The sequence below is a fragment of the Mauremys mutica genome, chromosome 9 (assembly GCF_020497125.1).
Source record: "Mauremys mutica isolate MM-2020 ecotype Southern chromosome 9, ASM2049712v1, whole genome shotgun sequence".
NCBI lineage: Eukaryota > Metazoa > Chordata > Testudines > Geoemydidae > Mauremys > Mauremys mutica.
This window is the reverse complement of record NC_059080.1, coordinates 71686291-71710394: the sequence shown is the minus strand read 5'-3', so window position 1 is coordinate 71710394 and position 24104 is coordinate 71686291. Positions and strand designations below refer to the sequence as shown.

General features: G+C 41.8%; 1 protein-coding gene and 1 long non-coding RNA gene across 2 annotated transcripts in view; one reads left to right on the top strand and one right to left on the bottom strand.

Moving 5' to 3' along the window:
- The window catches only part of PID1 (phosphotyrosine interaction domain containing 1), a 166935-nt gene that overhangs the window by 128330 nt on the left and 14501 nt on the right, over window positions 1-24104 (top strand). The gene's annotated exons all lie outside the window — the stretch shown is intronic.
- LOC123377484 lies at window positions 14952-16933 on the bottom strand. Its single transcript, XR_006582227.1, has 3 exons — window positions 16783-16933; window positions 15856-15950; window positions 14952-15125 (listed from the first exon to the last, which is right to left on the bottom strand). It is a non-coding gene; the product is annotated as an uncharacterized LOC123377484 (long non-coding RNA).

The window sequence follows — 24104 nt, the reverse complement described above, 5'->3', positions numbered from 1 at the left end:
CCTTTATCAACCAAACTTGTAATCTTATCAAACAAAAATATCAAGTTAGTTTGATAACAGACAAGATCTGTTTTCCATAAATCCATGTTGTTTTGCATTAATCACATTATCCTCCTTTAGTTCTAAATTAATTGAGTCCCGTATTAACCACTCTATTGTCTTGAGGAGGAGGATCCTTCAAAGGACATGCTGAAGAGAAAGGTAGGAGGAGAACCAAGAGAACACAGAGTCATGGAAGCCAAGGGAGGACAAGATTTCAAGAAGAGCATGATTGACTGTGGCAAAGACAGGTCAAGGAGGATGAGGATGGAGTACTGGTTCTGAGGTTTAGTTAGGGAGAGGTCAGTAGAGACTTTGGCTAGAGTTCTAGTGGAGTGCCGAGGCAGAAATTGGATTAAAAAGGGTCTAAGATAGAAATGGAGGCAAGGAACTTCAAACAGGAATTGTAAACAGCATGGTCAACATGTTTAGAAGATGAAATGGCATGGAAAAGGGTCTTCAGTCAGGGCACTTGCCAGGCAAAACTGCTATCCAGAATTGATTACTATTTGGTCTGTTCTGTATTAGGCTCTTAAGCCTCCTTTCATATCCACAAAAGTTAATCCTCTGGCATTGACTTCAATAAGATGTAAGCACATACTCAAAAATTAAGCAAATGCTAGAGTGTTGTCTGAATTGGGGCCTAATTGCCTAAGCCAGAGGTTCTCAAACTGTGGTCTGGGGCCCACCAGAGGCCATGAACTCCATTCAGGTGGTCCGCAGATAGTTCCCTCTAAGGTGCGCGCCTGGGTGGCCGCACACAAGAGAATGAAGGGCCACCCACCTAATTAGTGGAGCTATGCAGGTGTGGCTCTACTAATTAGGTGCCTGAACCCTGGAGAAGATGCACATGTAAGCTGAGGTGGTGGCCTTGGGGAAGGGATAGGTAGGTGGGAGGGGGCAGTGGGGTGAGAAGAAGGGAGTGGGAGGAATTTGGGATGTGCAGGGCTGCAGTGGCCAGAGAAAGAGGCAACTTTCCCCAGCTCTAGAGCTCCGGCTGCCGGGGAGAGACGGCCCTCCTTCCCAGCCCAGCTCGGTGGCTGCTGCGGTTGGGGGAGACCCTCCTCCTTCCCAGCCTCACCTCTGTGGCTGCTGTGGCAGGGTAGAGACCCCCCTCCTTCCCAGCCCCTGCTCGGGGCCTGCTGCATCGGGGGAGCGAGGGCACATCCATCGTATTAGAAAGGTAAGACTACTGATATTAAAATATGAGTTGTGTGCTTTTATTTGTGTATATATATATATATATATATATATATATATATATATATATATATATATATAGCACTTTTATACAAAGTGCTTTACAATAGTTAGCTAACAGTAAAAACAACATTTGGAAAGATCATTAAGTGATCCACTGAGACCCTCAGCAATTTTCAAGTGATCTGTGAAATTTTTTTTTGAAAACCACTGGCCTAAGCTAATCACTAAATAATCAGAATCTAACTATATTTCTGCCTCCCTTATTCACTAACGTATATATGCAGCTCTGGACTGAACTTAATTCAACAAATGGAAAATTCTCTATACAGTTTTTCAGTGTGATGACGGCTAGAGGTCCAAGAGCAGTATTTTAGATAGAGTTATTTCTTCCTGTAGGAAATGGGAACATAGCTCAAACTAAGAACAGTAGATTACTGAACAGGTTTCTCTGTTAAAACTGGAAAAAGGTAATATTGTTGTTCTGTATTTAAGTACATGAGCTTGAAAATCAACTCCTGCTAATGCACCTGTTCTCTGATTTATTTGTAACCAATGTACTTCCGTGTTTGGTCTAAGTATCAGAAGAATGCTAAATAAACACTGTTTAAATACTTTGCAGTGGCTAGCTCAGCAGTTGACCATAGCTCCACCGAACATACCTGGGTGGCTTTGTGTAAAAAAAATGCTTTCAACAGTGTTCTTTTTTGCTGTAAAATGAAAATCAATAAAGATTTGAATGATTTTAGGAAAGAATTGCAGCTTGAATGTCTCATATTATAAAATAAGAGTACACAAAAGTATCCAATAATCTGAATAATAAAAAATATTTTAAATAAGTTTTCCTTTTAATAATATATTTAATGCTTTTTAAGTGAAAATATGCAATATCCTTTTGATATTGCTGCAATGAAGAATCTGCAGAACCTACAACCCATAGCACCAGTTTTATTATTTTGCAGCCCTGGGGTAAGACAGAAAGCAACATCCTGGAAACACTATATGTTGTCTCTAAGGAAAAATCTCTAAGGTTTTTGTGAAGTCATGGCGCTCGTTTCACATGAAGGAGATGTGAAACTAATGACTACGTGCCTTAAAAGGAGATTTGACAGTTGCGGGTACAGTTACTTTTAGACAGTTGGTTACATTTTTGTGGTCTCTCTTTCACTGAAGGGAATACATTTCATTTGAGACGTGCAGTGAGATAGCATAAGGGAGTATGTGCTGCCATTTCTGAGAGACCCTAATGACTTGTGATTGGTTTCACAATTCCTTTGAATGTCTGATGACACTTAGAAAAAAGACTTGAGATGATTTTGTTTTCATTGTAGTATAGGCTCAATTCTGCTTCCATTGACATCTATAGGAATTTTGCCATAACTTTAGCATGACCAGAATCGGTCCCCTTCTGAGTTATTATGGACACAGACATTTCCAAACAGTGACACCATCTTTCTAGTGCAGTGCACTATTTCCAGGTATCATTTTTCCTTGGAGATAGCAGCTCTTGAAAGCTTCCACACAGGGCAGAAGAATGTTAGTAAGTTTGTCATGTTTCTCTTTTCTCCTAAGTGCTCCTCCTCCTCTCCTAATTCCAACAATATAGAGCTAGCAATTTAACCATTTAACAGATGAGTAATTTACTAGGTATTAGGGGCAAGATGTGTCAGGTACTAGTAAATAATCTTTGAAGTATCAGTGCCGCAGTAACCCATTTTCATCTGCCTTAAGTTGAATGTTAACCTCATATGAATAGGACTAGTAGGGAGACTAAGTATTTCCTTTTTTTCTAATGTGGTTTGAATGTAGGCACTCTAGTAAAATATTCAGTTCTTTTCAGAAAACTTAAGCACATGCGATTCAGGTAAAATGACAAAAAGGAAGCATTTTCTGTCAGGTGCATACAAAATAACTCCCCAAAGTTCCAGCAGAATGAACCACCTCAACTAATGTCCCCACAGTACCAATTTCTGGATGAATTCATTTGATAAAGTTCCGTATGCAGTTCACCTGAAATTCAATATTTGTTAGCACAGGGTTTCTTCTTCTTTAGACCAGATGGGTAATAAGTACAGATCTGGGACAAGAAGGTCTAAAGGAGAAACTAGAACAAAAAAGAAAGAACATCCATTTATAAATGAAAAGCAGAGAAACATTCTGAAAAAGGCTAATGTAAAAGCTGAGCTAGCTTTTGGTCAGCTTTTACAAATGCCCCTCCCCACACAGTCAACAGGGAAGAACGTCCAGTGACTGCTATGAAAGGACACCGCACCCCGGTTTTCAGAGTATGTATGTGTATGAAGCAAGAGAGCATATGCTGCTGGGAGCAGGGGATTCTCACCTGCTATTTGCATATTTAAGCTTACTTGGTCTTTTCAAGAAGCCTCTTGCTAGCTACCCTTAATGTAGTGTCAGGGTTGTGTTATTTATGATGCTGCGTGTCTGACCAATCACCTGTTTTGGGGTGAGGAAGGAATTTTTCCATTGGATACAATTGGCAAGAGTTGTGGTTTGGTTTTGTTTTTTCCCTTCCTTGCAGCATCAAGAAGGCAGAGTTAGCTTACAGCAATAATACTTAAAAAGTTTAATATTAGGAAAGTAAAACTGTTTAGCTTGTCACAACTTGCGGCTGGTGCCCAGTGCAGATAAGGATAAAAGGAACCAGCTCTAAGAGGTAAAAATCTGGGGTTGCACTGATGGTCCTTCTGTCTATGGCAAAAGGGGACACCAGAAGTTTTCATGGGCTGAGGTCCTCCCTTGGGAACCTCTACACACGCCATGCAGCAGAGGTGGAGAGGATTCACAAGTGAGCTGAGTCACAGGGGTGAACTCAGCTGGGGCTATCCCAAGTTATTGATTGTATGGTGGGCATTTTGAACACTGCATTGGACCCAATTCAGTGCCTGTTCTATGAGGGCGAGGAATGTAATGCACTCCCCACCATTGTTAAATAAATAATTTGTCTGCCTGGTGCTGAAAATCTATCCCATATGACTATCATTCATTTGCCTGTATGTTTTGACTTAATGCAATTGGCACTAAATCTGGAAACCAGAAAAAAGATGTACTTATACACCAACACAAAACAGTCTGAAATCTTCACCCTCCATGTGTGGAGACACAGCATCTACACATTTCTTTGCACCAGTTAAGACCCAATAGAACTTTTTACTTTCATATTTAATTAAAATTTGTAGATTATTTATTTATTAACAGTATTTTGTTTATTATGAGCTCTTGCTGTTCCCTTGTCCATGAGGACAATGTGATAGATGATTTCTACAGTGCTATACTTGCTCAGTTAATTTGTTGTGTAAAATAGCTAGTATTCCAGGTATAATCCTTAACAAAAGTTACATACAGCATGTTACTGTCAAAATCCTTTAAGAGTAAAGTTTTGTTTGATACCAAACCATTAAATATGAGTAGGCACAGTATAGTTAATGATCCAAATGATTTTGCTGAGTTGTATTCTTTCAGTGAACCTTAATCAGGTAACTCAGGCAAAACCGGTGTCACTGAAAACAGATGAGCTGTTGTTTTACTTTAATTACCATGTACTATTCAGTGTTATTCTATGGCCACGTATCTTGACAAACCAATTAGGGAACAAAACAAAAACTGTACTATGGAAACCATTTGAGTGAGAAATTAAAAAGTAAATCAACACTGATACATTCTGATGTTTGAATGCTTGCAAACGAGTAGTCAAAGGACTTTTTTCACAAATGAGTAATCTGAACAAGACCAGTGCTCACACAGGTAGTTTGACTATGAAACCAGTAATATCTAGCTCTTACATAGCACTTTTCATCCATTGATCTCAAAGCTCTTTAGAAAGGAGGTCAGTGTCATTATTCCCATTTTATGCATCAAGAATCTGAAACACTGAAAGGTGCCGTGACTTGCCCAGGGCCTCCCAGCAGCTCATAACAGAGCCAGGAATTGAACGCTGGTCTCCTGGGTCCCAGTCCTGTGCTACAAACACTAGGCCACACAGTATTTTTATGATGGTTTCACTAGAGCATAGGTTCATGGAGTATGTTTTTACAAGGTGCTATCTGAGTAACTATTAATAATTGTATCATGGTAGCTTTTGGAGACACCACTCTGGATGTGAATACCATTGTGCTAGGCACTGTACAAACACAGAGTAAAAGCTAAGAGTTTATAATCTGAATAAACAAGACAGTCAAATAAACCAAGGAATTGCTTTTGGCATTTGAATAGGGATGTTTACAGCATGTAAAAATGCAGGTAATCTATTAGTGTATGATATAACCGTGACTTTATTCAGGGCCTTCATTCAGCACCATTTAAAATTTGGGAGACGTTTTAGCCAGCTTTTCTAGAACAGGACAGTCAACAATTCAGGGACTTTACAAAGGAAATTAAATTTTAAATATTGCTATTTTTTCTTCAGGCAAAACATTTTGCTCTGTGCTCTAAATATATTAAGCCTGTTGCTAGAGAACTTACACTCTTGGAGACAAGAATTGTAACTTGAGAAATGTAAGGAGGTTGGTCTCCAGATGGGAACGCATACTGAGAATTAAGTAAAATTGATTTGGAGGAGTAGCATTCTCATTTGCCAATGTGGGAAACTACTGTAAGGGGAGGGATTGTCTAAGAGCTTTTGGCTGGAATAGGAACTGGGCTGTTTCTTTAGTTGTGGGTGCATAACTGCTAAACTCCTTCATGCATGTAGTTCCATGAATTTAAGTGGATTATTCACACTGGGACAAATTGTGATACCTTTACACATGTTGAGTGCTTTACTACTCAAGCTGTCCCTTCAGTGACACTGCTCAAAGAGTAAAGATATCACAATCTAGTTCATATGCCCAGTCCTGCCTTCTCCGTGATTCATTTGCTTGTGTCATCATCTATTACGGCTTAACTTTTAAAACATAAACTCTTTGGGACAAAGACTGTCATTTTCTCTGGGTTTTTATACAGTACCTGGCACAATGGGGCCTTGACCTGGTTGGCTTCTAGGCACTATGACAATATAAATGTTTAATAATAAAGCAAGGTAGCCCTTGCCCATGTCAGGTTGAACTTTGGTACAAATTTAGAGTTTTGCTGTACAAATCTAGGGCTAATAGAAATGTTTCCAGGAATTTTAAAAATTCTAAAGGAAACAATGTTTACGAATGAAAAACATTTTTCTGCTATATTTGCAACCTAAATATTGTAGCATTCTGTTAATGCATGTAAACAACGTGACATTAACTAGAAGCTGACAATAAATAGTGAAACTGACTCATCTGTTTTCATTGTCCAAACAGAGAAATGCAAAATTTAAATGGAAAGCATAATTACTGAGAAGTAAATTGAATTTTCAACATTTTCAATTTCAGTAATCTGATGTGAATAGCAACATAGATAAGAACATTTTTTTAATTTAAATTATGTTCACCTGGCAGTGTCCTTTTCTTAAGGAAGAACTAAAGAGAAAATATTAGCATGTGGTAGTTTGAATGTGGGGATAATGAAGTTGACTTCATCCATATTTGGCAGGAGTGAATTTTTTGGACAGAGTTTTTAGCATTAGTAAGATATTGTGAAAAATATAATCTAAATGTTTTCACATCAGTGTTTTCCTGTCCAAGGTTTTTGAGAACAAATATGAAAAATATGTAGCTATTCTTGGAAACGAAGGTCCCAACCCTCCTCCATTCATGTGCTAGCTTTACACATGTGAGTAGTCCCATTGGGTTCAGTTGCATGTGTTTTTCTAGAGTGGGTGCCTAAATGAACTTTCTGCAGATTGGAAAAGTAAAAATGTAAGAAAATGGCCTATCAGAGTAAAGTCTGGATGATACTTACAATTGAATATTGATGTGCAAGAAGACCAAGAAAAGAGTTCCATACTTATGGTTGCTATTTGTCACAAGTTTAGGGGAAAAAGTTACCTCTATTTCTGACATAAATGGTCTTGTGGATAACTTGGTCATCATGAATGTGAAGATGAATATCTGTAATGTCTCTCAGAGCCCCTGGAGGAGATTATGGCAACGCAAAGATGCAGCAGCCTTCTTCTAGGAAAGATCCCATAGATAGAAAGCACAGTCCCAAAATGGAGGTTTTGTGCCCAGGAGGAGACAAGGCTGGGCTGACAAGGGGATGCTCCAAATATCGGTAGCCAGTGATAGTGATTTTTCCTTCTCTTTTCCCCACCCTCTCTACCTTCCATTTCCCAGCCCCTGCAGCAGAGCCCCAAAGGACAGCAGGGACCTACTCTGGGATTAAATCTCCCTGTACATGGAAGCATGAATCTAGACCAAGCGTTAGGTTTGCAGATAAAAGGAAATTATATGAAGCAGTGAAAGGAGAAAAACTAAGCGGATGATCAAAACAAAATATTTCAATTACCAAGATAAGCAAAAATGTTTTCTTAGGAATTAAAGTGGCCATTGATTTGTGTGATAGGGTGTCCAGCAGCCCTGCAGAGGTTGCATATGATCTTAATGTTTGTTCTAATGTATTTTAGAATTAAATTGTACAGCAGAAATCTTCCACTCAAACAGAGTTCCTACTGTCTTCAAGTGCAAGTTCATTTCAATTCACCACTTGATTTCATTTCAGGCTCTCCCCAACAAGCCAAACCATGTTCAGGGAAAAATTAAAAGCAAACGAATATTCTCTCCTTGTTAACAAGGTGGTATAAAGAATAGCACTGAAGACAAATTGAGAGGATACAGGGCAGGCTCTTGATGACATTGTGTTTGGATTTACCCATTTTGCCAATTAAAGGCAGTTTTCTGCTCCGGTATTAAGATGCTGTTTATAGTCTGTCTAAAGACTGTAGTTTAGAATCCCAAATAACTTATAAAGAGAGTTTTTGAGACGCAATCAGCTGTAATATAAGGCACAAAGATTCTCGTTCCACTGCGGTTCTCAGAACTTGAGTTTACAGGGGAGAGCTTTAGTTGCTTCTTTATTTATCCCACACTGACTACTTGTGCTTTGGGGCCAGAGGACTTTATTTATTTATTTGCTGCTATTCCTGTCCATCAGAGCCTACAAATGAAGCTGTCAAGAGTAAATCTTCTTCCTTTTCAGTACATTTAATTACTAAATATTATATCTGCTAAATGCCAACTTTCTCTTTTTTTTATCCCCCCGCCCCACTGTGCTTTGAAGATCTTGGTTCCCACAGAAGTTGCTCAGAGATAGCAAGCAGTCTATTCAGAGAGCTTCAAAGGAGGAAATTTGCCTGCTAAACAGATTCTGTTCGATATAGATTCTTATCTCCCCCTTATCATCTGAGAACCTACCAATAGTGCATGAAGCAATGTGACTAACATCTGAGGTTCATTCTGTATCTCATCCTGTCCCCTAAGGGAGAATCATGTGTGCAGTACAGACATTTGTTTTGGTAGGGGTTTGATTTTAGTTTTTTGGGATTTTATAATGTACACACTACTATATGCTTATATTAGAGAAGTCAAGCCAAAGAAGTGTGCCTTGCACATGGAGTGGAAGGTGGTGAGGATTGTGATAATCCTTAGTTATGAGGGGCGGGAGGTTGTTTCGTACTCTTGGATCAGCCCTTGAGAAAACTGTCTCTTCTGCATAGACAAACTTTACCCTTATGGTGGAAAGTTCCATTGGACCAGAGGATCTGTTGACCTTGGGCTCCATTCCAGAGCTTTTGGTGATCTTTTAGATATCCTGGTGTGGCAGATATTGCACAGACTGTAAACAACTGCACAGAGGTACCCCCCTCCAGGGTGATTTGCATATAGTGGTTCAAAGTTGGATTTCCAGAGACCAATAGACAAAGAACAGGATTTTGGTTTAAAAAGGCTGAGTTTCAACTGACTCAGGGGCTTCTTTCTAATACAACAAATTGATATGAACTTTTGTCCAAGGGGGCCTAAATCCTGCTGAAGGGTTGGAAGGACTTTGGCCTGCTGGGTCCCTATAACACTGATGTGTGTATGCTGGTATGTTTAGTGTGTCTGCCATGTCTGTTGAAGGTTTTTATGTGTTTTCTCAGTAATGCTTCTATTTTAAGACTAAATGTGCTTGCTTAGAAGGAGTTGGGTGGTAACTTGTAAGCCTTTGGGAGAAAGCACAGCACAGGCACTGGCCTTTAGGCAGACTGGCTTGCGGGGATATCACAGTGTAAGGCAGGGAGTTGTGCAGACTTATAAACCCGTGGTCAGAAGGGAGTGGGACAAGAGTTCCTGCTCAGAGACAGGTGATGCCTGGAGGCCTGAGACCTCACTGGAAACTCTTGGAATGGACCATGGAGCGGGAATACAGGTGCAACTATCACATCTGGGACATTGAGCACCTTGAAGATAAAGGTTCAGACTTGGACAGAAAGTCAGCACAAAACTGTTGGGCAACTTAGACTCTGTTTTGAGGAATTAAGGTTTACATACACCTTGGACTGTCCCTTTGTGTGGGGGTGAGTCTCAGTCTTGGGGCTCTCTACCCAGAAAAATATACATATAGTTGTCAGGGATGCACAAGCTCCCACTGGGCCTTCATTTTGGCTGCATACTGGGATGATGTAGCCCAGAGATAGGACAAAAAGTGAATCAGGGAAAGAAACATCAAAGCAGGGAGTAGCACAGCTGCTAATTGGGAGTAGAATTCATGAACCTTGCCTTCCATGTGCCACAACTCCCAGTTTTAGCTGGCTGGCTCCCTGTTCTGATACCAACAGTTCGTAGAAGTATCTGTGGTCCTGTGTTTTTACTGTTGTTTGGGCTGACGAGGTGACAAGAAATGTTCTTGTGCTAGTGGCCTCTCTTCATGCAAGATACCATCAAATAATGCCCCCCACCCCTGTTCCCTGTTTGGTGCAAAAATGGGGGTCCTGTCCATGACTGCAGTCTCAGAGATGCTTGTAAGGTCAATTTGAATATTTAGTCCCTAAAGCCTCATCAGGAGAATCCATTTTAATGCCAAATTTGATCAAAATAATTTTGTTTTTTTAAATGCTGGATGTTATAAACATATTTAAAAAAAGACATTTTAGTTTTGGATCTTTGATTGTTTTAAGGGTTAGACTTTAAAAACAGCCTCAGTTTAAAAATGTAAAAAGATCAGACATTCGCACTTAAGTGGCTACATAATATTTTCCATTGAGATTTTTAGTGTTTGTTCTTACTGTCCAAACCTCTTGAGTCTGTGAAACTGGACTTATGCTCTTTTATAATAAAAAGTTTATAATAAAACTTTTATAATAATTTTCTTCTTTTATGGTAAAAGAAGAAAATGTGGAAATGGCAGAAGTACTAAATTACTTTTCTGTTTCAGTTTTCACCAACAAGTTTAGTGGCAATTGGACACCTAACTTAATGAATGCCAGTGAAAATGAGGCAGGATCAGAGGCTAAAATAGGGGAAAATTTAAAAGATAAAAATTACTTAGACAAGTTAGATGTCTTCAAGTTGGCAGGGCCTGATAAAATACATCCTAGAATACTCAAGAAGCTGACTGGGGACATATCTGAAACATTAGTGATTATCTTCAGAAAGCCATGGAAGACAGGCGAGATTCAAGAGAACTGGGGAAGGGCAAATATAGTGCCAATCTATAAAAAGGGGAATAAGGACAACCCAGAGAATTACAGACCAGTCAGCTTAACTTCAGTAACTGGAAAGATAATGGAGCAATTAATTAAGCAACCAGTTTGCAGACACCTAGAAGATAACATGATAAGTAACAGTCATCATGGATTTGTCAAGAACAAATCGTGTCAAACCAACCTAATTGCTTTCTTTGACAGGGTAACAAGCCTTATGTATATGAGGGAAGCAGTAGATGTGATCTATCTTGACTTTAGTATGGCTTTTGATACTGTCTCGCATGACCTTCTCATAAACAAACTAGGTTTATGAGAACCTAGATGGAGCTCCTATAAGGTGAGTGCATAGCCGGTTGGAAAACTGTTCCGAGTGGTTCACAGTCAAGCTTGGAAAGGCATATCGAGTGGGGTCCTGCAGGGATCAATTCTGGGTCTGGTTCTGTTCAATATCTTCATCAGTGATTTAGATAATGACATAGAGAGTACACTTATAAAGTTTGCGGACAATACCAAGCTGAAAGGGGTTGCAAGTGCTTTGGAGGATAGGATTAAAATTCAAAATTATCTGGGCAAACTGGGGAAATGGTCTGAAGTAAATAGGATGAAATTCAATAAGGACAAATACAAGGTACTCCACTTAGGAAGGAACAAAGAGTTGCGCACATGCAAAATGGGAAATGGCTGCCTAGGAAGGAGTGCTGAAGAAAAGGGTCTGGGGACATAGTGGGTCACAAGCTAACTATGAGTCAACAGTGTAACTCCGTTGCAAAAAAAAGGCATCTTTGAAGAGATCATAATGTAACTTAAGTAACAGAAGTAAAGCCCATCAAGGGGAGGGGAGGGAAGGGGACACGTGTAAGCAAGGAGAAGGGAGTACAGCTCTCAGGAATGCAAAGGACTAAACTGTTGAATATATTTCTGTTGGTTTTGTTTATTTTTGTTGTTCAGTTTTCATACTGCATTATTTAATGACTCCTGGTCTGAATGAATGGTGTAGAAGTCTTGGGACCAGTCTTACTCCTGCTGAAAGAGTCATTGGGAAGCTTTGTCATTAACTTCAGCCATCAGCAGGCTCTTTTCTCATTCTCGAGGGTTAAACTTAGATTCTCTTAAATAAGTAAATCAGAGGTTAATAGTGATATTTTTGTCCCCCCCCCACCTCAATTGGAGTGCAGCTATAGGAATTGGTGGTTATTTTCCATTAAGCATTTTGCCAAGTCAATCAGTGATCATGCTGAATTTCTTTTCAAAATAAGACTGTTCTTAATATAGTTGTGTAAGCCATATTTCTGTGTGCTGATGGTCTCCACAAAAAATCTCGTGTTTATGCTAAAAAGGCTCTGGCTTGATCACATACAATGTGGGTAAAGAAGTAGTGACAGACTGGAGGGAAACTACTTTTTTTTTTTTTTTTAAACTGAGTTGATTTGTTGGGTCGGATGAAAAAGTTGCTTGAACACAGTTCACAATATTTGGTTAGTAATCCAGTGGAATGTCTGAGGCATTTTTGTTTTTCCTGTGGAGCCAAAAAATCACTTCAGCTCTAATACTCAATGCCACCAGCCATGCCTAAAGGTGAGCAGAGGAGGGCTGTGACTTGGACTGTTAGCAATTTTCATTAAGACTGGCAGGGGAGCTTTTTCTGGCACGGACTATGCTCTCTACATCTCTGCCAAAAACCATGTTTGCAGATTAAAGACATTTAAAATGACACTAAAGTTAAGTTTGCTTTTACTGAAATGAAAAATGTGCCATGACTGACTGACTGAACTACCAGTCAGTCCACTGTAGACCTGTCTAGCTAATGTCTGAGTGCCATAGTGAAGAAGAAATCCAGTTTAGGAGAACTAACATGTGCAACTTTCAAAAGAAATCTCAATCTGTTGAGCTAAAGGACTTTGGAAAATGCACATGTGCTTTTGGAGTTTCAGCCGAAGCAAAACACCAAACCAGTTGCCTTGTCCCACTTCCAGTTTTCCAAACTCTACACTTTAAAGTGTTTGTGGGGAAGAGAGTCCCCTCTCCACACATTCTGTGAGGTTGAATGATGTCTTTGTCCATTCTTTAGCTGGAGTGCAGCCATCCTAGAAGTTTCATGAAAATAGAGGTTGCTTAAAAATATGGAAAGCTGTTTAATGTGCTGTATAAATCGAAGAGAGTTGTCACGATGATTATAATAATAATATTGAGGCAAGTCGTGTTTATTTGCCTCTGGACAAAAGAATGAGTATTTGGGATTCACCAGGGCTCTGTCTAATGTAGTCTTTCAATTTATTATGCAATCATTATGGAATTTGGATACTAGGTTCTTCAGTGTTTTATGAAACCTTTAATCGGGTGGTGTTTCCACCTTGCCGCTAATATAGCATGCCTGTGCCCACCTACTCAGGATGAAGTCCAAATTTAACCCCTCCCAGAGCTTTTCTTTATTGTTCACTTAAATATTATTTGTATTGCAGTAGCACCTACTAACAAGAAACAGAAGCGTCCTTCCCATATTTGCTCCTGGATGTTCCTAGAATTGCTTCCTTCGGGACTACTCTGTAGCTACTCCTAGATATCTTTGCCTCAGAGAGACACTCACAGCCTTTTATATTCTAGATTGGTGCTAAGACTTCCCTGGCATGGTTGCGAAGGCAAGTCAGTAGATTCACTCTGCTGCTTTACGCATGGCCGAAGGCCCTCACACTGGGTTACGGACCCTTATTTTTCCTTTCTCACTGGTCCCTGACATAATATACGGGACCTGGCAAAGAGAGGATTTCTTTCACTTGCAGCTACTTTTGGACGATTACCTTATTTCTTTGTATTGCCAAATCACCATATAGGACTTGGCTGGCAACCTAAAAGGTTGAGGGACCACATGGGAGTCATTCTATTTGTGGAATCAAATTCTGGAAACCGCATAAATCCTGAAAAATAGGGCTTCATGCTGTTGTCTTGTGAGAGGCCTACAAGCAACCAAATCCATGCCCCCAAGCTGAAGGCAGATTACAAAGTTGGTGTGTATGTGTGTGTGTGGTAGGGTGTTCCCCCACCTCCTTGCTCCCATTTTTCCTTTCCTTTAATTGGAGCTAGCTTATCCCATTTCCCTGGGTTGCAGAGGGCCCCCTATGTGCTCATTTCAATTTGCCTTAATTGGTGCAGGGCAGCAATAGACAATCCATGCCAAGGAGAGGGATCAGCACAGGGGCGAATTTCACCCACACAGAGAAGAGAATTGCAATCAGACACTTCAAAGCAGCCTAGAAAGCTATAGAATTTCACACCTTCAACCCTTAGTAACATTAGGGCGAGGATCCTGAATTAGGAATCTTTATTGGCTGAGTTGTATTATTTAATCCAACAAAACGGGGATTTAGAAATATATCTCCATGAGTCAGCCTTGTAAAACAGTGTGGGTCAGATCCCCATCTGGTGTAAATTGGTGTAGCTTTGTTGACTTTAATGAAGCTACAACCATTTACCCCAACTGTGGATATGGCCCTTTAAAATAGAAAAGTTATGCATATAACATTTAAAAACAAGATCTCGAGAAAACGTAATTTATGTACATGCTATATAGTGTACATAGCACAGAATGGAGGAAACATAAATGTTACATATGTACTATGTGCAAAAATTACTGTTTCCTGCTGGTAAATTTGTTCTTAAAGTTAGACTGCTAAAGAGTATCCCTTGTTCAATTTGAAATAACACTATTACTTCTAGTATCATGTTGTCATTTTTTCCCATGCTTTTTTCCCTTTATAAATTAAAATGCTGCTAGGTGATGAAAGCCATTGAATCCTTGTAAGAGTTACCTTATTAGGTTTGCATTCTATGAGTACATTAGGTACATTGGTAAGGAGGGATGGTGACATTCTCTTGGCTGTAGGCTAAGAAGAAGATCATGCAATTCACAGCATCATAATTTTGATATTCATTTACATTGACTCTTTGAGGGTTGAGGAGCAGACATCTCACTCTATAGTTATTACAGAAGAGTGATGAGATTTTAATACAGTAGAATCATAGGACATGATTCTTTGCTTATTTGCCTAGCAATGATGTAAATTTGAAGTAACTCAATAGAAGTCAATGGAGTTACACAACTGTAAATCAGATATAGAAATTTACACAATGAAATTACAACAGCATAAAATGGATGTAAGTGAGGGAAAAATTAAGACCATAATATTTTACTTATTGTTTATACACACACGTTAAAAGGCTTTCAAATCAAATCTACTTTCAGTAGGAGAATTCAGTTGTAGCCTGATTCTGTTTGAATGCTTCAGGAATGGTCAGTCATTCCACTAGAGCTGGGGCTGAAAGAAGATCTTCAGGAATCCTGTAAAAGGAAGTTTTTCATATTATAGCAGTAAGGCAGAGATGTTTGTCTAGACTATACTTTAATGGAATGTAGAAAACTGTAGATTCCACATTTTCGTAGGTATCCTACACTTGAAAATTCTACTAGAAAGTTGTTTTTTAACCAACACATTTTTTTATGAAACTAGTATTTGATGTCTGCGAAGCCAAATCAATGCAGCTTGCTTAGTATTTAGGAATTGTTGTGTTCTCAAGTTAAGACCACTCACGTTGCAAGAAAAGTAATAATTTTATAAACTTCGTCTACATTTTTCATTCAATATCTTTTTATACAAAAAAGCCTTTTTTCTAAACTGAATATTTTCGCAGATTTTTTTCATCTTTTAAGTATTTTCCAATTTACAAACATTTCGTATTTTTGAAACAGAAAACTGATTTTTGTTGGCGTTTTCCCCTCACTTCTCTCCCCCCCTTTCTTTAAAAGGATAAAAGGGTGGAGAAAGGAAGAAAAAAGTGATAGGGTGGGGGATTCATTTTTTTATGTCAAAATAGTGGAAATTTGAATCAACAGTTTTCCCCAAATTTTTCTTCTCAAAACATACTTGTCATTATTCAACTAACTCTAATAAATTTCTTATTGTGATAGCATCCGAGGGTAGAAAGAAATGGTGTCAAGAAAAGGCAATTATAGTTGTATTAGCTTAACAGTTAGTCAGAATGTCCCATGCATTGATAGTAGTTCCTCTCACTTTTGTAATTAGAAACAGTTCTGCTTCTGTCAGCTCTGAATACTCAGTCTTCTCAGATTTGTTTTCTGTTGTAATTTTCAAAATGCCATAGGTAGCTGGAAAAAGTGAGTTGAAGAATAAAATGCATGCATGTTATCTGGCAGTTCTTTAAAAAAGATTTTGTTTGTGTTTTCCTTTCATTTTCTCTCCTTCAATCACAGGATCTACAGGTTTCTGAACATTTCAGGATTTTGTTTGCATTGCTCACATCATAAAGTATATCAAGCAGCAGGAGGGCATCTTAAAGTCATAAACTAAATTGTTTTTATACCATGAGGGTAAGAATCCTGTGTTTTGACTCTAAGCTGGACAAATGGGGCAATGTAGTCAAAGAGAGAGTACACATATATTACAGTGATGTCATTTTTATAAAGTGATTTTGTCTCCCCAGGCACACTTTAATGCCTTACAGATAAATCACTTCTGTCTCTGTCCGTGCCAGTGACAATATCTGCAGTCTTTTTACATCCAGGAAGCCAGTTGGCAGGACAAATTACACACTGGGGCAGTTTGATAAGAGTAAGATGGGGAAAACAAAAATTCAGTTCCCCATTCATCACTGAAAAATGTCAGAGCTAAGTTGTACTGTGAATCCAGAAACCAGAGCTGTCACTTACACAGCTAATTGTAATGGATAGTGCACACTGGGGAGGTAGGAGGGGAGGACCCAAAGGCAGGGGAGGGAGGAGCAAGTGGGATTGTAACAAAGGACCATACCACCGTGACTCATGAATGAAAAATTGGAAGCACTTTCTCAAAAGCTGTGTATCAGTGAAATTCTTGGGCGTTTCTACTTAGTCTGATTGATAGCAGTGGAACAGGGAAGATGACATTGACCTTGGCAACACAATCAATAGTTTATATTCATATGCAAGAACTGTTACTGACCAATTTTGTCCGTTTAGAAGGAGCCAGTGTAATTTGTGCCAACATCAAATGGGCACTTTCCTTTTTCCTCCACTCTTGCTTTGTATACATAAGCATATATTTGTGCTTGCAGTGTTGAGCAAATCCCAGTGCCTGCTTATGGTAGAGTTTGTGCTTTTTCTCCTATAACCTGTCAGGGTAAAAATGAAGTACAGGATCTAATCCATTCGAGCTTTTTAGTGAAGAATAAACAGACATACTTAAAAAGAAGTTATCGGCCCTTTTTAATAGAAGGAGAAAGTAAAAGCAGTATTAAATCGTGGAATCATAGAAGACACCATAAAGGGCCACTATAGGTCGTCTAGTCCAGTCCCTTGCACTCAAGGCAGGACTAAGTAATAACTAGACTATTCCTGACAGGTGTTTGCCTAACTTGTTCTTGAAAACCTCTAATGATGGAGATTCTACAACTTCCTTAAGCATATTTAACTACAGAGAAAAAGGTGAAATTTTTGAGAGAAGCAGGATCAACAGTAAGTAATTATGTTACTTGTGGCAAGGCCAGAGAAGTGCATCAAGAATCTAGAACTTGGGGAGTATATAGAATTACATCCCAAAAACCTATATTAAAAGAATGTTACAGTTGCAAAGTCAAGCTCTCCAAATTTCAGGAATGCCAGAATTGAGGTTGCCAGCAGGGTGAGCGTTGGAAGCACAAAGAGAGAATCTCCCTGATGTCAGTTCCAGTGCTTGGTTCCACAGCAGCCCCTGGCAGCTGATAGGAGCAGGGGAAATTTCTGCTCAGCCCCAGGAGCCCCAGGCTGGAGCATGTTCTGTGGGGATGGTGCAATCTGGTTACAAATAGGAGCTGTGAGGTGATGGCTTAATCTATAGGCAGAACTTTGTGGTAGGTGTTAGTGGCTCAGTAAGGGAGGGGGGGCTTTGACATCCAGTTCTGTGGAAATTTGGCAGATCATGGGAGACAGAAGAGAAATAATAGCAAGAGCACCTGGTGGCATGGGGTTGCTGTACTGTGATTTTTGTATCAGCGGCCATATATGTGTGCCTGCTTGCATGTGCAAGAGGTGTGCCAGCGGCACTGCCTGGAGACAGAACGTGTCTAGGAGCACTGTAGGGATCACACTGAGGAGCAGCTCCTATCCCTCCATTTTGTTGGTCCAGCATGTGGTCTTCCAAGGTCAGACTGCCAGGATTGTCTGTTTGTTTGTGCAGCACCTAGCACAAATGGGCCTCAATCCTGATTGGGTCCTCCTGGTGCTATGTATGTATTTATGGGAAGCATTAGGGATTACCAAGACCAGGACTTGCCTTAGAAATGAAAAATCCTGAGGTCTCTTTTTTTCAGAGGAATCTTTTTAGTTTTCAAATTATGGCAAGTGTTTGAATCAGATCAAACAGAAATCAGACAGATGAGAATGATTTCTTACTTTGAGCCCATTTAAATCCCAGATTGCTCTTAATTGAGATCACAGAACCATTCAACACTTTATTGATTAAGCATCTTCCTGGACATGAGTCCCATGGTATGAATGCATCCAAAACTGGACCCGGTGCCTTCCAGCACAAAACCTTTGGGATCGCCACAGTCTGCCATTGCCACGTGATTTCAGAGGGGAAGCTGATTGCATCCCTCAACAGCTGCTACAGGAGGTGGAGGTTGTGAATCTGCTTTCCTCCCACTCTAACGTCTGAATAGCCCCAGTTGAGGAAAGGGAAAATGGTACAGTCCCCTGAGATTCTACCTGCCCAGCCCCACTACAGATGATATTTTTGTCCCTCTTCCTTCTAACAGCTCCCTGGGGGTTCCTGAAACCTCTGGTCCACTGCAGGCCAAGGTAATGTCTATGGATGGGCTGAGGCAGGGAAATATTCATTTGAAAGAGCGTCCCTTCAGCGTCTCTGTATTCTTTTGCTCTAGTGTCTCAGAAGGTCACAATTTGGCAGCTGTTATTTAATTGCTTTTACTAAAAGATAATTTTAAAAGAAAGGTTTCCTTTTTCTTGATTACATACAATATCCACCTTCACTAGAAACCCAGTAATATAGTACACGGTTTGAATTCTCTGAGTGCTTTTATCCAATAGGAAATGCCTCTAGCAGATATTAAAATCTTTCACTATAAAGTTCTAACTAATTTAAAAACAAATAGAATATACTTGAATTCACTCACACTCACTCTCTCTCTCTCTCTCTCTCTCTCTCTCTCTCTCTCTCTCTCTCTCTCTCTCTCTCTCTCTCTCTCACACACACACACACACACACACACACACACACACACACACACACACACACACAATCAGTACAGCCACAGTTAACTTACAGGATTTTTTTCATTGGTGGAATTCTAAGCAGTGTATGGTAAATGGATGCATCCCTGCATGGGTCTGATGTGGAAGTACACAAACACAACACACAGAATTGTTTGCAGGTATATTGAGATTGGTGTTTGCTGAGGGCTTCAAGCTTCAGAAGTGGAGCAGAGTAAGAAGAGGGTCTGTTGAAAATATTCCAGTTGCCAGATATATATATATTTTAAACCAGAAATTTAGGGGAAAATATTAAGTCCTTGGACAGTTTTTTAACTTGTCTAACCAGTACTTGCCACAGATAACAGTATCACTAACGTTGGCTTTGTGCATGACAGGCAAATTGCACATCAGAATGAACTTTTCCTGAACTATTTTTCTTAAGTACTATATTCGACACACTTGTCCTTTCCCTGAGTGTCAGACAATGCATCTTCCATTTTGTTCCACTTTCTTTTCACTAAATAACACTTATATGTGAACAATACAAGAAAAATCTCAATCCCCATTACTGTGTACTATTACTTCAAATGTGTGAAATCCTTAATAGTGTAATATAGGACCAGTTTAACTGAGTACCTGTGTCTCATTAAGGCATGCCAGATCTATGAGACTAGCACCGAGATACAATACTGAAAGGGCATAGTTCAACCCAGGATACCTGTTTTTGGAATACTCTATTATGTCTACTACTCAATTATGGGGAGCAAGTTTCCCTGTCTGGGTAAACAGATATGCCCTAGCGCTGCTTGAGCTAGTGCTGTAAAAATAGCAAGGTGAACATTGTAGCACCGGCTGTGGCATGGGCTAGCCCCCTGCGTATGATAGACGGGCAGGCTTCTATGCCAGCAGCTAGCCCATGCAGCCGCCTGTGCTACAACATCCACATCGCTATTTTAGCTGCTATTTTGAGCAGAGCTAGTGCCTGTCTGTCTACCCGGGCTAAGAGGCTGCGGTGTAGATGTACCCTATAGGGCCTGATCTTGGAAGGTGATGAATACCTCCAGCATATTGCAGGAGGTATTCAGAACCCTTTGAGGGTTGCCCTGTCTCCCTGAAGGCCAGTATAATATACTGCATCCCTGGCACCCTTCAAGGCAGGACTGAAGGGTTTTTTTGTTTTTCTTTCTTATGGCTGAGCTGTCTGGACAACATGCATTTTGTGGGGAGGGACTGGGATTTGCCTTTTGACCCTTCACCTATGAATGATAGAATCATAGACTATCAGGGTTGGAAAGGACCTCAGGAGGTCATCTAGTCTAATCCCCTGCTCAAAGCAGGACGAATTCCCAACTAAATCATCTCAGCCAGGGCTTTGTCAAGGCTGACCTTAAAAACCTCTAAGGAAGGAGATTCCACCACCTCCCTAGGTAACCCATTCCAGTCAGGGCTGCCCAGAGGATTCCGGGGGCCCGGGGTCTTTGGCGGCGGGGGGCCCTTCCGTTCCGGGACCCGCCGCCAAAGTGCCCCGAAGACCCGCGGCGGGAGCCCCCCGCCGCCGAATTGCCGCCGAAGCAGGACCCGCCGCCGAAGCGCAGCCCGGTCTTCGGCGGTAATTCGGTGGCGGGGGGGGGTCCCCGCCGCGGGCCTTCGGGGCACTTCGGCGCCGGGTCCCGGAACAGAAGGGCCCCCCCGCCACCGAAGACCGGGCTGCGCTTTGGCGGCGGCGGCGGGTCCCGCTTCCCCCCCGCCCTGGCCCGGCCCCAGCCTCTTACCCGAGCGCGTCTCCGGCGGGGCCTGAGCTCCGTCCCGCTCAGAGCCGCGTGGTGAGGGGGCGGGGCTGTGAGCTCCACGCCGAGCGGAGGCAGCTGCCCCGCCCCCTCCCCATGCCGCTCTGAGCGGGGCGGGGCTCAGGCCCCGTTGGAGCTCCCAGCCCTGCCCCCTCACCACGCGGCTCTGAGCGGGGCGGGGCTCAGGGGCTCAGCCGGAGACTCGGCGCTTGATGCGCTGAGGCTCCAGGAGAGGGGTGGAGGCGGGAGCCTCCACTCTTCTCTTGGGGGCCCCTGCGGAGCCCGGGGCCCGGGGTAAATTGCCCCCTTTGCCCCCCCCTCTGGGCGGCCCTGATTCCAGTGCTTTACCACCCTCCTCCTAGTGAAAAAGTTCTTCCTAATATCCAACCTAAACCTCCCCCACTGCAATTTGAGACCATTACTCCCTGTTCTGTCATCAGGTACCACTGAGAACAGTCTAGATCCATCCTCTTTGGAACCCCCTTTAGGTAGTTGAAAGCAGCTATCAAATCCCTCCTCATTCTTCTTTTCTGCAGACTAAATAATCCCAGTTCCCTCAGCCTGGCCTCATAAATCATGTGCTCCAGCCCCCTAATCATTTTTGTTGCCCTCTGCTGGACTCTTTCTAATTTTTCCACATCCTTCTTGTAGTGTGAGGCCCAAAACTGGACACAGTACTCCAGATGAGGCCTCACCAATGCCAAATAGAGGGGACTGATCATGTCCCTTGATCTGCTGGCACTGCTCCTACAAATACAGCCCAAAATGCTGTTAGCTTTCTTGGCAACAAGGGTACACTATTGACTCATATCCATCTTCTCGCCCACTGTAACCTCTAGGTCCTTTTCTGCAGAGCTACTGCCTAGCCACTTGGTCCCTAGTCTGTAGCAGTGCATGGGATTCTTCCGTCCTAAGTGCAGGACTCTGCAATTGTCCTTGTTGAACGTCATCAGATTTCTTTTGGCCCAATCCTCTAATTTGTCTAGGTCCCTCTGTATCCTATCTCTACCCTCCAGTGTATCTATCACTCCTCCCAGTTTAGTGTCATCTGCAAACTTGCAGAGGGTGCAATCCATGCCATCCTCCAGATTATTAATGAAGATAGTGAACAGCCCCAGGACTGACCCTTGGAGCACTCCGCTTGATACCGGCTGCCAACTAGACATGGAGCCATTGATCACTATCTGTTGAGCCCTATCATAGAATATTAGGGTTGGAAGGGACCTCAGGGGGTCATCTAGTCCAACCCCCTGCTCAAAGCAGGACCAATCCCCAGATTTTTACCCCAGTTCCCCAAATGGCCCCCTCAAGGATTGAACTCACAACCCTGGGTTTAGCAGGCCAATGCTCAAACCACTGAGCTGTCCATCCCCCCCATGAGCTAGCCAGCTTTCTATCCACTTTATAGTTCATTCCTCCAGCCCATACTTCTTTAACTTGCTGGCAAGAATACTGTGGGAGACCTATCAAAAGCTTTGCTAAAGTCAAGGAATAACACGTTCATTGCTTTCCCCTCATCCACAGAGCCAGTTATCTCATCATAGAAGGCAGTTAGGTTAGTCAGGCATGACTTGCCCTTGGTAAATCCATGCTGACTGTTCCTGGTCACTTTCCTCTCCTCTAAGTGCTTCAAAATTGATTCCTTGAGGACCTGCTCCATGATTTTTCCAGGGACTGAGGTGAGGCTGACTGGCCTGTAGTTCCCTGGATCCTCCTCTTTCCCTTTTTTTAAAGATGGGCACTACATTAACCTTTTTCCAGTCATTTGGGACCTCCCCCAATCGCCATGAGTTTTCAAAGATAATGGCCAATGGCTCTGCAATCACATCAGCCAACTCCTTTAGCACCCTCAGATGCAGTGCATCCAGCCCCATGGACTTGTGCTCGTCCAGCTTTTCTAAATAGTCCTGAACCACTTCTTTCTCCACAGAGGGCTGGTCACCTCCTCCCCATACTGTGCTGCCCAGTGCAGCAGTCTGGGAGCTGACCTTGTTCATGAAGACAGAGGCAAAAAAATTATTGAGTACATTAGCTTTTTCTACATCCTCTGTCACTAGGTTGTCTTCCTCATTCAGTAAAGGGCCCGCACTTTCCTTGACCACCTTCTTGTTGCTAACCTACCTGAAGAAACTCTTCTTGTTACTCTTAACATCCCTTGCTAGCTGCAACTCCAAGTGTTATTTTGCCTTCCTGATTTCACTCCTGCATGCCTGAGCAATATTTTTATACTCCTCCCTGGTCATTTGTCCAATCTTCCACTTCTTGTAAGCTTCTTTTTTGTGTTTAAGATCAGCAAGGATTTCACTGTTAAGCCAAGCTGGTCGTCTGCCATATTTACTATTCTTCTTACACATTGGGATGGTTTGTTCCTGCAACCTCAATAAGGCTTCTTTAAAATACAGCCAGCTCTCCTGGACTCGTTTCCCCCTCATGTTGCTCTCCCAGGGGATCTTGCCTATCAGTTCCCTCAGGGAGTCAAAGTCTGCTTTTCTGAAGTCCAGGGTCCGTATTCTGCTGCTCTCCTTTCTTCCTTGTGTCAGCATCCTGTACTCGACCGTCTCATGGTCACTGCCTCCCAGGTTCCCATCCACTTTTGCTTTCCCTACTAATTCTTCCCTGTTTGTGAGCAGCAGGTCAAGAAGAGCTCTGCCCCTAGCTGGTTCCTACAGCACTTGCACCAGAAAATTGCCCCCTACACTTTCCAGAAACTTCCTGGATTGTCTGTGCACTGCTGTATTGATCTCCCAGGAGATATCGGGGTGATTGAAGTCTCCCATGAGAACTAGGGCCTGTGATCTAGTAACTTCTATTAGTTGCCAGAAGAAAGCCTCGTCCACCTCATCCCCTTGGTCTGGTGGTCTATAGCAGATTCCCCCCACAACATCACCCTTGTTGCTCACACTTCTAAACTTAATCCAGAGACTAAAGTTTTTCTGCAGTTTCATACTGGAACTCTGAGCAATCATATTGTTCTCTTACATACAATGCACCTTTTCTGCCCTGCCTGTCCTTCCTGAACAGTTTATATCCATCCATGACAGTACTCCAGTCATGTGAGTTATCCCACCAAGTCTCTGTTATTCCTGATCACATCATAATTCCTTGACTGTGCCAGGAATCCAGTTCTCCCTCCTTGTTTCCCAGGCTTCTTGCATTTGTGTATAGGCACTTAAGATAACTCGCTGATCGGCTTGCTTTCTCAGTATGAGGCAGGAGCCCTCCCCTCTTGCGATCCGTTGCTCGTGCTTCCTCCTGGTATTCCACTTACCTCAGGGCTTTGTCTCCT